This window comes from Cyprinodon tularosa, unplaced genomic scaffold, assembly GCF_016077235.1.
Source record: "Cyprinodon tularosa strain WSP-4 unplaced genomic scaffold, ASM1607723v1 ctg729, whole genome shotgun sequence".
Taxonomy (NCBI): domain Eukaryota; kingdom Metazoa; phylum Chordata; class Actinopteri; order Cyprinodontiformes; family Cyprinodontidae; genus Cyprinodon; species Cyprinodon tularosa.
In genome coordinates, this window is record NW_024039484.1 from 83,351 (window position 1) to 98,439 (window position 15,089).

The window sequence follows — 15,089 nt, forward strand, 5'->3', positions numbered from 1 at the left end:
GTTTACTGTCAGTTTGACAGATATTTAGGGGTTTTAATGTTTTCAGAAATAGAAATTATAATTAACCATACAGAGAATGATTTCTGCGTAACGCAGCGAGCGCACAGATGTGACCTTTCACCTCATTTAACAGCTTCCCTCACTATATCTTCACCCTGATTATGCCTCTGACTCTTTAAAATATATGTTTTTATGATCTCAACAAAGTTATTTACAAATAAGCTGTCCTGAATGCTTGCCAACATTTTCACTGATCAACAAAATTCAAAGAGCTTTGAAAGATTCTGTAATTAATTTATAACTAGTTATCACTTTGAATATTGGATCTGAATGGGACCCGGTGTTTAATTCAACAAAATTATTACATGCTTAAAAACTTAAATAAGTAAACTGCTTCAGTGGAGAAGATGGTTTAAGTTACAATGATAAATGTTTAGGCCTCCTTCTAGTTTAGAAGGAACATTTGATTCAGTAATTAGCTGTCTTCTTTGATGTATGCCTTACCTGCTTCTGATTGGTTAATCTGCACCTCATTAAAACTCTTTACTCCAGAGCTGATAAGTCTGTTGGATATGTTAGCAATAAATGTTTTTGTGTTTTTACGTAAAAACACAAAAGCAGCACCCCTCACTTCAGATCATCTTCAATGAAAAAATAACCAGACAAGCCCCGAAAATCACCTCAGACCCCACTCATAATCAGAGTATAGTTTCCTCCTTGAGGTCGACGTCTTAGAGTCCCTGCCTGTAGATTGAACGGCTATAAGAACCCATTTGTTCGGCTTCTGCTATTAAGGCAATAAACAGTAGCAAGCAGTAAATAGTGTAACAGGCAATGGTATACAACATTTAAACTAAACTGACATGCTTTTTTATGTTATTATCTCATATAACATAAAAGGGTTTTTATACATTTTTTATAATTTTTTTATTGTGAATGTAATGTAAAATGCTTCCTTATGTATTTATTTATTGTCTTATAATGGAATTTCTATAGCCGTGTTTTTATGTGTGAATGCAGTGTGACACATAGTTTGGACTATGTAGCAGCCAGAGTCTGTACCCAAATCAAATTTCCTTTGGGACAATAAAGTTAATCTAATCTACTGTAATTTCTATGATGTTGGGAGGCATCTCTAATCTCCAGTCCTTCCAGGCTATCTTTAATTGATTTATTTCTAAACCTTCAATGAACCACCTTGAGGTATAAACAATGTCGGTGTTAACTGTAGCTTTATAGAGTAGAATCTTTGTTTTAGATCTGTTAAGATATTTGTTAGCAAAATATTAACTTAAAATCGACTACATTCTTATATCCAAGCACTGCAACCATACAAGTTACTTCATCTTTAATTAAGCTGTAAAATGGAAATAATATGACAGATATCTACAAACCAGCTAGTGCATGTTTGAAATGTTGTGGACGGTTTTCTTCATGATTTCCATTTAACAAAGTATCATATTTTAACACCTACCAATGCTGATTTAAATGCCAGTGTCACATCTTTATGTTATCTTCTTGCCGGGTAGAACTAAGAAGAGACTCTTACTCACAGAGATCACAAAAGGTCATGACAGAACATGCAACCAAGCATAAAAATGGGTTAAGTCATCTCTTTCTTCTCCTCTCTGAACTATGAAATCATCCCGCAGGCACTGAGGTAATGCAAGCAGAGAGAATCTAACATTTTATGTCTTTAAATTCATGATTATTATCCATTGTTATTAAATGTCCATGATTTCCATGTTGCTTTTTTGCACTAATAAATCCACCTCTTTTAATGCAGTCCTCTTTTTGTAGACCTTTAAATTCACAGGGATAATTTGAGGAGGTTGTTTGGTTTACCTTGTTCTTTCCTCTGCTTGTTAGCAACTTGTTTTTTAGCTTCAAGGTCAGTACAATGTGTCATCTGCTCTATTTTGTCATTTTCTTTATTTAACTTCCAACATGCTCCTTTGCTACCATCCAATCCTTCCCTTTCTGTCGTTTCCCATCTAGATATTACTTGAGAGCACCCAATATACTTGGTTTTAAAGAAGTCTAATTACCTTTAAGTAGAGCACCTCGACTTTAATTGTCAGAGATTTATTTACTGTCAGGGCGTCTGTATTCACACAGCCTGTTACCGAATACGAGACTGTCTCGGTGATTAGTGGATCCGAAAAACAGGCTTGAAAGCTTTTTAATTAGGCTGCTGTTTATGAATGCAACTGCTCAGATTTGATAGAGACGGCTGTGCAACTTTGCTAAAATCAGGGGGCAGAAAACGTGAATGTGACATGTTTGACTCTAGGATTCGCAATAATGATGGACAGACAAGAAAGGTTTATTGGAACCACTGTGCAGCAGGAAGGTTCCTCTGGGGTAATGGTGACGGTCCAAGTGAGCAGTGAGAAGGAGAGCTAAGTGTTTAAGATTGGAAATCATGAATGACGTTGTATAATGGATGAGGAGAGGTTCTTACTTTTAGAGACAGTGATGGAGTTCCTGTAAAGGTGAGCCTTATCCACAGAGTGTGAATGGGATGGGTGGATTATAGTTTCCTTTGCTGTTTCTTTTTAGAGTAGAGGTTGGTGGGATGACGCACAGGTGAGAGGAAAATAATCTCAAAGAAATATAACAGTAGCAAAAGCAGAGGAGCAATGAGCAAGGAGAGTCTTGAGATGCCTTCTAATCACAATGAACGTGAAAATAGAGCATTTAAAGGCAAGAACAAGTTTCTACATGGAAAAGACAGCAAAGGTAAGTGGCAGAACTTCAATGAGACAATGATGGTAGGCATGGTTATCATCATGACCAAAACAATCTGCCATTTGCTTCTGGGAGTTTCCTCCTCCTTATGTTCTACCTGATTCGGTGTGATTAGCTGCAGCTGTGGGAAGTAACCTTCTAGTCAGCCCCTGCATTGAGAAAAGGTGATTGGAACCACAACCGCACATAGTCAGAGTAGAGAGAGAACAAAGGGATTTTGTTGATCCTCACATATAATTGCTATTAAAAAAACCCAAAAAAAAACAAGCAATAATTGTTGGTATCAAGCTGTTATTTCAGGACTTTTCTTAAATGAGACAACTGTGTACAATTATGTAAGATGTGTATAAAAGCTGTACACGGTGTACAAATAAAGTACCTCACCTATCCTTGTCTTTTGCATGAAAACATTTGAATGGTTGCTTTTCCTTGTTCATGTTTACTGAACAGCTGTTTTGTTCTACATATTTCCAAATGCATAACTATTAGAATTAAACCAACACACTAAGAACTCATGATATAGAGAGAGATTTGTTTTTTACCTCTTAGACCCTCCTATCTGCTGATGATGGGCTAAACTGACTGAGAAGGCATAAGATGACTGAACACAGATCGCTCTGATGTTTTCCTCTGCCAGGATCGGCTAAGGAGCTTTCACCTGGAGGTTGAGCAATGTCTGTATTTTTATTAGCCTTTTTAAATTGAGGGTATCTAGAGTTGAAGTCAACAACATTCAAAAAAGATCCAAACCCAAATCCTGGGACCCCACAGCGATGTGTATACTGTCAGTCCATTATAGTACTCACTGTAAACAAGCCAGTTTATTTCCCAGTCCAAGTTTGCTACTTTCAGCTTCACCTGCGACACGGCACTGTTGGACTTAATGTCTGGGTTTGATGGAGCTGCTTTCAGAGGAGCTCAAAGCCACCTGGCTGGTGAAAAAAGAAACTGAACGATGCATTAGCAAAGAGACCTACTAAATCCTGGTGATAAAAAGAAGTTCAGAAGCAAACTTTATGTATTCAGAGCAACTGAGAAACTATGATGATCTTGTTTGCATTTGCAATATGATCTCATTTTAGTTAATGGGACAAATAAAGAACAGACGGGCTGTTTTTACACCACATCATCCATGTTTCTCGAGTACTTAGATGTATTCATTCCTACCTAATATTTTAAATTTCCTGAGATTATATCAATGATTTTATAATGTTTTATTTGTTTTTATTTCTGTGTATAGTGATGCAAACCTTATTTACACACTTTTATGCTTATAAAAAATGAATCTAACATCTTCATACATTTCTCCCACAACCACATACTTTTTGCTTGTTGATCCACCAAAGACCTCAAAGCCAACCAAATAATAACTTTGCTCTTTTATTCACCCAACCTTAATCCAGCTTGTGGATTTGTGGGTCCCTCTCAAACATTAGATTTACAGTGAGGGAAGACTATACCCCTGTATGGGCTCTACTTAAGAGGCTGTGGCTGCTGCTTCAGCAAAAACTGACAGAGAGTTTGTGATAATCACTGAAATAAAAGGTGACTGTATTTGACAGGGGAAAGGTTAAAAAAATCTGAAATTGTATCAAGTTTTCATATAGTTTGAACTATTTTTACACATCACAGATAACTGTTTTTATACAGGAATATTCATGTATAAGGCTGTGAAAAAATAACCAATAAGTCAAACAGCAAACCTTTTTCAAAAGGTCCTTTTTATGCGGTCAGGTTTAACAAAGAAACAATCAAATGGTCCAATCAAATTAATGGATACAAAAGAAGTGATTGTTGTTAGTAAAACAATCAAGAAAACAATAATGACTTATTTTCTTCTGCTTATAGCTGGAAGTATCATTCAATGATATTATGGAGGCGCTATGACTTTAAGGGGCCATTGTCACTGGTTGACAAACATGTAAAGTTAATTATCAGCACATAGTAGGCGGAGGAACAGAATTTTTAATATTGTTAAATAGTAGCCTGGCCAGACTGAGTCAGTCTGCTAAGGCACAATGCACCCCAGTCTAAAACAGAGCCGACCAATCACAACGCAGAAGGCAGGCCCATAATGCAACAGCGCTTTTCTGCATCAGTAACAGTTGAGATTACAGCTGCAACAAAGTTACATTTGGTTAGGCCCTTTATTATGTCCCAAAAAAACTGATGATATTGTTAAAATTTCAACAACTGGCTGCTTTAGAAGCTTTTCTTTTATTTTGAAAGATTTGACATCGCTCACTCTGTAAGACCTGCCCTCTAAATCAGACTTTACCTGCTCCTTTCCAGCCTTAGATGCCACAAATAAGTCACAAACTAGTCTGTCTGGAAAAGCTAGTACAATAGGAGTCAGGCAGAGCATGTTCAAATTAAATAAACCTGGCCCATGAACAGTGCGTCGATGACCCTCACATACAATCTTTTTTTATTTTACAGAACCATTGTTTGCACAAGTTTGTAAAGTAAGTTCTGAATCATTATATTAGAAATATCAATCAGGAAACAGTGATTATCTGGGAAATTTATACACAATTATACACCGTCTTCCTCCCACAGTCCAAAAACATGACTGTTATGTTAATTGGCTTCTCTAAATTGTCCTTAGGTGTGAGTGTGTGTGTGCACCTGCCCCACTGCAACCCACCGCGACCCTGGCAAGGACTAAGCTGGGTGTGGGAAATCCAGGTCCTAACGCGCTCAAAAGACAATGTCCAGACTGGAAGGTTTGGGAACTCTCCCATTTATAATGCACAAATTGAGTATTGAATGAGATCCAAATTCCTGGGTGGTGGTCTATAGCAGCATGCAAAGATAATGGTATTATCAATATGTGGATATGATTAAGCAAAACCAGTATATAAAAGAGTGCAGTAAAAGCTGTGTGACCTCTCCACACGCTCCAACACTGCCCTTATCTTGGCACTAAGATAGATGTCCCCCCCGGCGCCACCAGTGATAGAGCAAAAAATAAGAGTGTAAATTCTCATACTAACCAAATACCACCAACAAACCAAACAAATTTGGAAGAAACAGCAGTAATGATCCTGATTAAGCACAGATGGTTGCAGAGCAAGTCCATCTGTACGACATGACAGTGTTAGTTGTCCTTACACACTTTATGTCAGCATGGTAGCATTTAGGTAGATTCATTGTGTTCCTTCACCCTCAAACAAAGGCACTGATTAACTGGTATGTTCCCTCTGAGCTGATTTACTGCTTCTGTTTAATAGGCCTCGGAGCAGGCACAAAGGCTGTTAAGCACCCTGGCAGCATAAAAGCGCCCCGAAATGAGGTACTTCCACAGCCCAATGTGGACCGACCTCATGCAAGGAAATCTTCCTGGTCTTTGCTTCATCTCACAAATCAGCCTCTGATAGATAAGCGTCTGTTGGGGGAACATGTTGAAATGCAAGTGACCAGAACATGACTTTGCTTCTCCAGCATCTTCGTTCTGCAGACAAAACAAAAGCATGGCAGTGCATAATTACTTTCTGGGAATCAGTTATTTAAAAAAGACATGAAAACAGACAGTTTACAAGAAAGAATAATCTACTCTTGAAGCTGTGGCGATGAAAATCGTTCAGTGTTTATTAGTATCAATTGCTATGTGTCTGCTTGCAATTTGAAGTTTGTTTGATAGACCTAACATTCCTTCATTTTTAATTATCCAGTCTTATCCTTGTTTGTGAGCTTTTTTCCCCAGTGTCTGTCCAAACACATTATAAGCAAACATTTTTTTTTTTTCTTTGGCATTCTTGTCAAAAAGATTTAATACTAAACAGAGAGTTTTTTTAAATGAAAATAACAAATACTTTGATTCGAATCAACCGGATTTAGGCAGACCCTTCAAATGTTTTGGGACAGCTGGTTTCTTTTATTTCAGCACTCTATTATAAAAATGGTGGTCCTTCTTTTTGTGTGTTTGTCGACAAATTCAGTAAATATATATTAATGCAAGCACTACTATTTTATGGGGGACAAACTTAAATATGATATTTAATTTTAACTGAAGCATCAATAATTTGATTTCGGGACAGCAAATGTATAAAGTAAGAATCATATGCCATCCATTATTTACTGTCCAGTCCTGAACTACTATCCTGCAACCTTTAGAGTCATCCCTTCTCCAAAACACGTGAATTAGAACTCTGAATTAGATAAATGGCTCGTTACCAGGCCTCTGCAGAGCTGAATGAGATGCTGATGAGATGATTCAACCTTTCAACTGTGTTAAACAAAAGATGTATCTTAAAGTTTTCAGTAGAGTGATTATCAATGGAAAGACTTGGTTCCCCTTGTATAAGGCTATCTGATTACAAAAGAATGGAAATTTTGTCTTCAAAATTAATTATTGTGAGTAAATGGATAGGTGATAAAATTATATTATTTTAATAAAACTGATATGAATTTGGAAGATATTAACATGATTATGCAGCAATATGAGACATTGTCCTTCTCTACAACTAAACTACAATCACAACGCCAAGAAGTCAACCATCTTACACTATATATTTACTCAGTTTCTTTAGCGGATTACAGTTGAAATAATTAATTCCCCACCTACATAAATCAGGGTCTTTTACTCTCCTCCTGTCCTATAGGTGGTGGCAGCTATAGGACAGCGCTGTGGCAGGTCTAATCCTCCTAATCTTAATGACTTCCAGCACTATTGGAAAAGCTGCAGGAACAATCGACCTTTTCCCTCTTTTATCTGCAAAAAACACTCCCCTTGCCAATCCTGTCACACACACTGTCATGTCAGATCCCCTTTTCTTGGCTTTCACCCTCTGATTAGCCTATCTTCATGCACTCACACATGCTCTTTGTGTTATTTATATAGAGTCTCCTGTTTCCACCAATACCTTCCAATACCTTCTGTGAAAATAGTGCAGTTGGCATGCTTTTAACAAACAGACATGCACACTGAAAAACACGGTAAATGTTCTTTTCCTTCAGGTAGTTTTAGGGTTTTTTTCATCTTCCCTCTTTAATAACAGCAAACTTCAGGAGTTCAGGACATTTCTCGGTTTAGTTGGTTTAAAACAAAATACAGAGATAGCTGGAAGAGAAGAGATAATGCCAAGGATTCTTTTCTGAAGGCCCCACACAGGGAACAACACACTTTGGGTTCACTGGACAGTTGCTCAATACAAGAAAAATGCAGAAGTTACAATTTAACAGGAAAACATCAAACTCATGAAACCCTGAGGGCTTTAAATTGAAACATTTACCATTGACAATCTCAGATAACATTAACATCAAGACTTTATTTACAGTAGTTTATGCTTTGTATGAGCTGCCATAACATGGCTGAAAAAGATTTAGTGTTTGTGTTTTTCTCTGTTAGATTTAAATTATGATATAATTGTCAGGAAACAGCAGTTTCACCATTAATTTCGGTGTTTTATCTCTTTTATTATTTATAATCAAGTTTCTTCTGCATCCTACAAGTGGTGTGCCTTTATTACTTTGTAACGAGCATTTATGAGAACAACATGTTAGTTTGGCTTTTCGGGAGCTTGGGATCACTAAGTAGGAACATCTTGTAGAATAATGAATAAATCAAACACAAGTGTGTACCATCTGGTTTAATCAAAACTGGCCATAATTCCCAGCTATTCATGAATACAAAAGATTTCCATCAAGATTCTGTATTAAAATATGCAAATTAAGACATTTCTGTCTCTTTTCTATAGAGCTGCTCAAAAACTAACATGAAAGTATGTATTTTATTCATGGCCTAAGTATTACAAATTTCAAATTCGGTAATTATGTTTAAGTTTTTTTTTTTTTTTTTGAGTTTTTAGTTACACTTTGATTTATGTCATTCAGTGTTTTCTAGATAATTGGTTTCATTTCCTTTTTGTGTGTCTTTTTATTTGGGTCCTATACAAACCTCCAAACAATCTGACAATAGGAATCAGTGGACTTTTTTTTAAATCTTTTTTTATTATTTTGTTTCTCAATGACAATGTTATAATGTTTGTCTTTTATTTGTTTGCAGTTCAGCTATACCTCTGATGTTGCTTTTTGGATGCTTTTGTCTGAAATATTGGTAAATGGCCTGTACTTATATAGCGCCTTTTTTCAAGCCAGGAGACTTGAACAAAGAGCTTTACACTACATTCAGTCATTCCCCCCTTCATGCACACACTCACGGTGGCAAGCTGCATTGTAGCCACAGCTGCCCTGGGGCTCACTGACAGAAGCGGGGCTGCCGTACACTGGCGCCACTGATGGTGGTCTACTGACCGAGTGTCTTGCCCAAGGACACAACGACAATGTCTCCCTCAGGACTCTGCCTTTCTCATTTTACATCTTATTTTATACTGGGCCTCTTGTTTCTTCACGTTACTCTCCTACTTGTCACCTGTAAGCTCACTGCAATGATAAAATGACAACAAAACCCTCCTCTGTATTCATACTCCAAAGACTCTGAGCAGCTCTTTGGATTTTCTGCATGTGCTTCAGATCTGAAGCCTCTTTACACTAAACAGTCCACTAATCAGTCCACCAAGCTCTGCCTGCCTTCTTGTCTCCTCTGCTCACTCTCTTTGGCAACCATAACCTCCAGGACTCAGCTACACAACACTTCAGGTTTGCACATCATATACCATGTGAATTCAGTCTGATCAGTACTGCAGCCTTCTTCTTACCACTCAGACTTGGACAGCAGCTCCAGAGTCCTAATCAGACGTGAATAGGTTCCTAAAGTTCTAGATAAGTCACTTGTGGCAACTTCAACTGGGGCTTTTCCATCAAGTGAAGAAAATCGGCTTCATAATTTTACAATAAAAGACCTAAACTGCACACAAATGAGCAATGGACAGGAGACCAAGTCATATCATCTTTCTTCTAGTTATAAAGAATAATAGAATGCTATAATGAGAAACATTTCCAGTAATGTACACTATATTGCCAAAAGTATTTGCTCACCTGCCTTGACTCACATATGAGCTTAAGTGACATCCCGTTCCTAATCCATAGGGTTCAATATGACGTCGGTCCACCCTTTGCAGCTAGAACAGCTTCAACTCTTCTGGGAAGGCTGTCCACAAGGTTTAGGAGAGTGTTTATGGGAATTTTTGACCATTCTTCCAGAAGCGCATTTGTGAGGTCGCACACTGATGTTGGACGAGAAGGCCTGGCTCTCAGTCTCCGCTCTAATTCATCCCAAAGGTGTTCTATCGGGTTGAGGTCAGGACTCTGTGCAGGCCAGTCAAGTTCATCCACACCAGACTCTGTCATCCATGTCTTTATGGACCTTGCTTTGTGCACTGGTGCACAGTCATGTTGGAAGAGGAAGGGGCCAGCTCCAAACTGTTCCCACAAAGTTGGGAGCATGGAATTGTCCAAAATGTCTTGGTATGCTGAAGCATTCAGAGTTCCTTTCACTGGAACTAAGGGGCCAAGCCCAGCTCCTGAAAAACAACCCCACACCATAATCCCCCCTCCACCAAACTTTACACTTGGCACAATGCAGTCAGACAAGTACCGTTCTCCTGGCAACCGCCAAACCCAGACCCGTCCATCAGATTGCCAGATGGAGAAGCGCGATTCGTCACTCCAGAGAACGCGTCTCCACTGCTCTAGAGTCCAGTGGCGGCGTGCTTTACACCACCGCATCCGACGCTTTGCATTGCACTTGGTGATGTATGGCTTGGATGCAGCTGCTCGACCATGGAAACCCATTCCATGAAGCTCTCTGCGCACTGTTCTTGAGCTAATCTGAAGGCCACATGAAGTTTCGAGGTCTGTAGTGATTGACTCTGCAGAAAGTTGGCGACCTCTTCGCACTATGCGCGTCAGCATCCGCTGACCCCGCTCCGTCAGTTTACGTGGCCTACCACTTCGTGGCTGAGTTGCTGTCGTTCCCAAACACTTCCATTTTCTTATAATACAGCTGACAGTTGACTGTGGAATATTTAGGAGCGAGGAAATTTCACGACTGGATTTGTTGCACAGGTGGCATCCTATCACAGTTCCACGCTGGAATTCACTGAGCTCCTGAGAGCGACCCATTCTTTCACAAATGTTTGTAAAAACAGTCTGCATGCCTAGGTGCTTGAATTTATACACCTGTGGCCATGGAAGTGATTGGAACACCTGATTCCAATAATTTGGATGGGTGAGCAAATACTTTTGGCAATATAGTGTATCATGACATAGCAGACTAGTACTTCTTAAGCACAAAATGAGTAACTTCATGTTTTTGTTGTTGATGTGTCTGTTATCTGTGTCTAATGAACAATGAAGTGTTCTGGCAGCAGGTGTAATTGCTTGGAGCCCAGCAATTGGGATGTAATTAGAGAGGCAGAGAGGAGAGTATGGCTTCACGGCTGGCACCGTTTAATGATAATGGGGAGCAACACCACAGTATCGTGGTCAGCTAATCATAGCAGGCTGGTCAGGACAGATCTCAGTGCGTCCGAACCGTGACCGGAATACAGAGCAGCAGCTCGAATTCTCAGTTCTACACCATTCACTCTGTGGGGGATCAAGCCGAAGATTATGGCTCTGAACCAGCATCACCCATATCACCATCATTAGTGTCATCATGGATGGACAGATTTTGTTGTAAATAAACAAAAGCCACCCACAAGATGGAATACTACTGTCAACAGTTGGACAAGCACTGGCCGTCCTGTAAGAGAGAGGAAAATAACATGTTGATCCAGCAATGCTGTAAATATAACACAGTGAAAGAGTTTAACCAACAATCCAATTAGCTTACTTTATTTTCTCCAGGTACTCTCAATTAACTCTAAGTATCATTTGCAATTATCACAATGAATAACGTTGCCTTCATTCTGTTGTTTCTCCTCATAGAATGTAGTCCTGACTCAGCAGTTTTGTTTTAACCATATTTATTTCCTAAATGGAGCCTTATACGTACTGTGCAGCAATGCTACTGCTATTAACTTTGTGCATTGTGTTGTTTTTTCTTTCCCATAAAAATTGCAAAGGACACAGCGGTTCGTTGTTGAGCAGTTGGTGCTTTCTAGGAGGAGCCTTTGACAGAGCTTTCCTCCATTTAATGTAAGTCTATGTTTTACCTTTGCTCAATGCTTGTGTCATCATCTGTGTGCCTTTCCTGAATGGGACAGTTGACAGAGATATTGCTACTATTGGCTCAGTGAATTTGCTTACATTTCAGGACCATAGCACGTAAAACCTTTTTGGTGCTTCTGAATTATGCAATGTTCATTGTTTTTATTTGCTTTAAATACTTGTATGACATCAAGGTTTACTTACAACTTTCGCCACTATTCGTCGGCATTTTTTGTTTTTCCTCCGAGCGTGGGGCATCGTTATAGGGCTTAGTTCGATTCGCAATAATTCCTGAGATATCCAAGGATAGCGAGGATACATCGGACCCGTCCTTCAAATTGGGCAAAAAGAAGGACGCATTTTAAGGCCACATAACGAGGACTCTTGGAATCCGACCAGACCTCGGCGCCGCGCTATGACGTAAGCGTCCTTTGAATCTGGCCTTCTAAGGATACGTCCTAGGAATTCGAACAGAGCATAGGTTTTGCTCTGTCTCTTTTTCTGTTCAAGTCTTTCATGAACATAATGCTGACATTAACTTTGTAATTTTTCCACTAGAAAGTAGGCGTACTTTTTTTGTTTTGTTTTTTTGGTGCCAGTTACCTTGTGTGGCCATTGCTGATATTCACCAGTAGAAAGTATTCATGGCTCTGTATGTCCTGGTTCAACTGTATCTCTTTTCTTGATTGGGCCTTTACTGAATTTATCACCCCCATTAACTTTGTGTATTCTCTGTTTTAGTCCTATAAAAGGTAGTCTCCGACCAGCACTTTTACAATTTCCATTCTGCTTCCTGCTGTTTCAAATCCCCTGCTGTCTTCCAACATGCTTTCTCAGAGTGGGGAATTGCTAAATATTCCATGGCTGTGTGGAATCACTGCAACTCCAACAGACACATTTTTTATGATTCTGTTTGACTTGGATTACATTTGATTGTTTGTATTTAGGTCTGAATTTGGTTATGTTATTTGTGAGTATAACTATAAAACAAAGCTATTTGAACTTGGTACTATCATATTAAAGTATTTCAAGGTGAAACTGTCTGTTCTTAGATGGATTGCAGAGTTACAACTGATTTTTGTCTTTCCATGTTGTAAATTTGTTTGCAGTAAATCTCTACCCTTGGAAGAAGATGCTCTGACTTTTATCACTCAAGAGATATTTTAACCATAACAGGTTGGGAACAGAAGGAATCTAGTTTCCTTGCATCTCAGAGGGTTTGTTAGTGATTTTATTAAAAAGACCCCCCAGTCTTTCTGTATTTTGTTGTTGTTGTTTTTTAAGACTGCATAAAAGTTTCCTCTAAACTGACAGACCCTCACATGTCTGGAAAATGCAAAATATAAGTAAGTTCAGCAATTTGTTAATGGGAACCCTAAACTAACCCTAAACTAACATAAAAAAAGAGCTCTTAACTTTGAATCAGTGTTTGCAGCAATATTGTTTCTTTGTTAGTGTTTTGTGGTCACTTGTTTTCAAGAGGTATTTTAAACAGTTTTACCCTAGTTAGACTTCAAATGTTTTTATCATCTTGTTTAGCTTGTTTGGGTTTTCAAAGAAAAAAAAAAAAAAAAAACGACATCATAACGGATTCATTATAATTAGAAAGACAATACTAGTTTTTTTTTGTTAAATGATCTCACACACTGATGGTAAATTCAAGAGGACCACACTTCTCTTCTATTATTCAGTCTGACCTGTACGTATCCCTCTTATAGTGAGGTTTGGCTCATCTAAAAATAGGACAGGTCCAGCCTGGTACAAATAAAGAGGTCTACAAAGAGAATCATCAGGGCTGCCCTTCCCTCTATCCAGGCCTAGTACTGTAACGTACAGGATTTTGGACCCAGGAAACAACTCAGAACGGTAAGTAGAATGCAACAGTTTTTATTTATAATGGAAGGCGCAGGGGGCGTACAGGCGGCTCTCGGTCAGGAAATCCCCTGTGGCAGAGACAACAGGTTAGTGATCAGCAATAAGAGAGCTAGAGAGGAACTGAGGCTGGATCACTAACCTGTTACTGGGTCGCAGGGTGGGCGATTAGCACCGCTTAGGGTCCGGGGCAGGAGTCCGATCGATGAAGGGGCTTGTGGAAACGGTGGCCGTTGAGCGGCGGATGGTTAGCTGAGGGCTTAGGCCGATGAGCTCCAGAGGCAGTTTGTTTGTGGATTCAGAGACGGGGTCCAAGCGAAGGTACAGAGGGGCAATCCAGAAGAGAGGTCCAGGTCCGTTCGAGGGTCCGTTTACTAGTGATGGGCTATCTGAAGCCAGGCTTCGAGGCTTGTACCGAGTAATAAGGGGGCGTGTCAATGAAGCCCCGCTTCGAGGCCTGTGTTGTCTTGTTGAAAACCACGTGACTGGCAACAAACGAGGCCTCGCATTGCATTGGTCACGTGACTGCTTCATTTTGCGTGTCGGTTTTCAAAATAAAAGCGCGATGAATCCTGTTTCTTCGTGGGTTGTAGTAGGTGGTTTGGTATCAGCAGAACAGTTTTCATCAGCAGTGGTTGAAATGGAGCCGTCAAAAAAGAGAAAAACCTCTCATATGTGGGAGTATTATGAGATGACAGATCACAACCTGAAACAGTGAAAAAAGTCCTATTCCTAAATAAAAACAATTAAACCTAAAATCCAGAAATTTCTATATTTTCTTTTGTTTAATCAGGAGATGCATCAGAATCACACATCAAAACCAGACTAAAAGCCATTAGAAGAGGCAAACTCTATGTGTAACTTAATATTAAGAATCAGAACTAGAACTCCTAGGAAGAGATGATTTTAAACACATTCTGTCTTTAAGGAAGCACGTTTCAAGCTCAAAGTACACAGAGTCTGCAGCAACAGTCACTCAGTTCTCAATACATTAAAGTAACACATCTTCATTGTCTAATAAGTCCATGACATAAAAGAAAACCTAACACCACCACTGATGGTCAAGGATTAGATTGGCTACAAATCATTTTAATAATTAAAACATGACAATTGAATAGGATTCTCCTCTTACTAAACATGAGTTTGGTGAAAACTTTGTGACAATATTGCATTTCCTAATATTTGGAAGTATGATCCAACTGAGTTACAAGGCTGTTACAGTTTCACCAGCAGATGTCACTAGTGAGTGATGAATGAAGCATCGAGTAATGAACTTTTTTTAACACTTTGCGTTGGAAAGCTTCATTGCTTCATGAGGCTTCACTTGCACATCACTACCGTTTACTGGTTTGGATTCAGAGCAGGCAGTCAGAATCAGATAAGGGGTTTGGCAGGCTCGGAGAGAAAAAAGG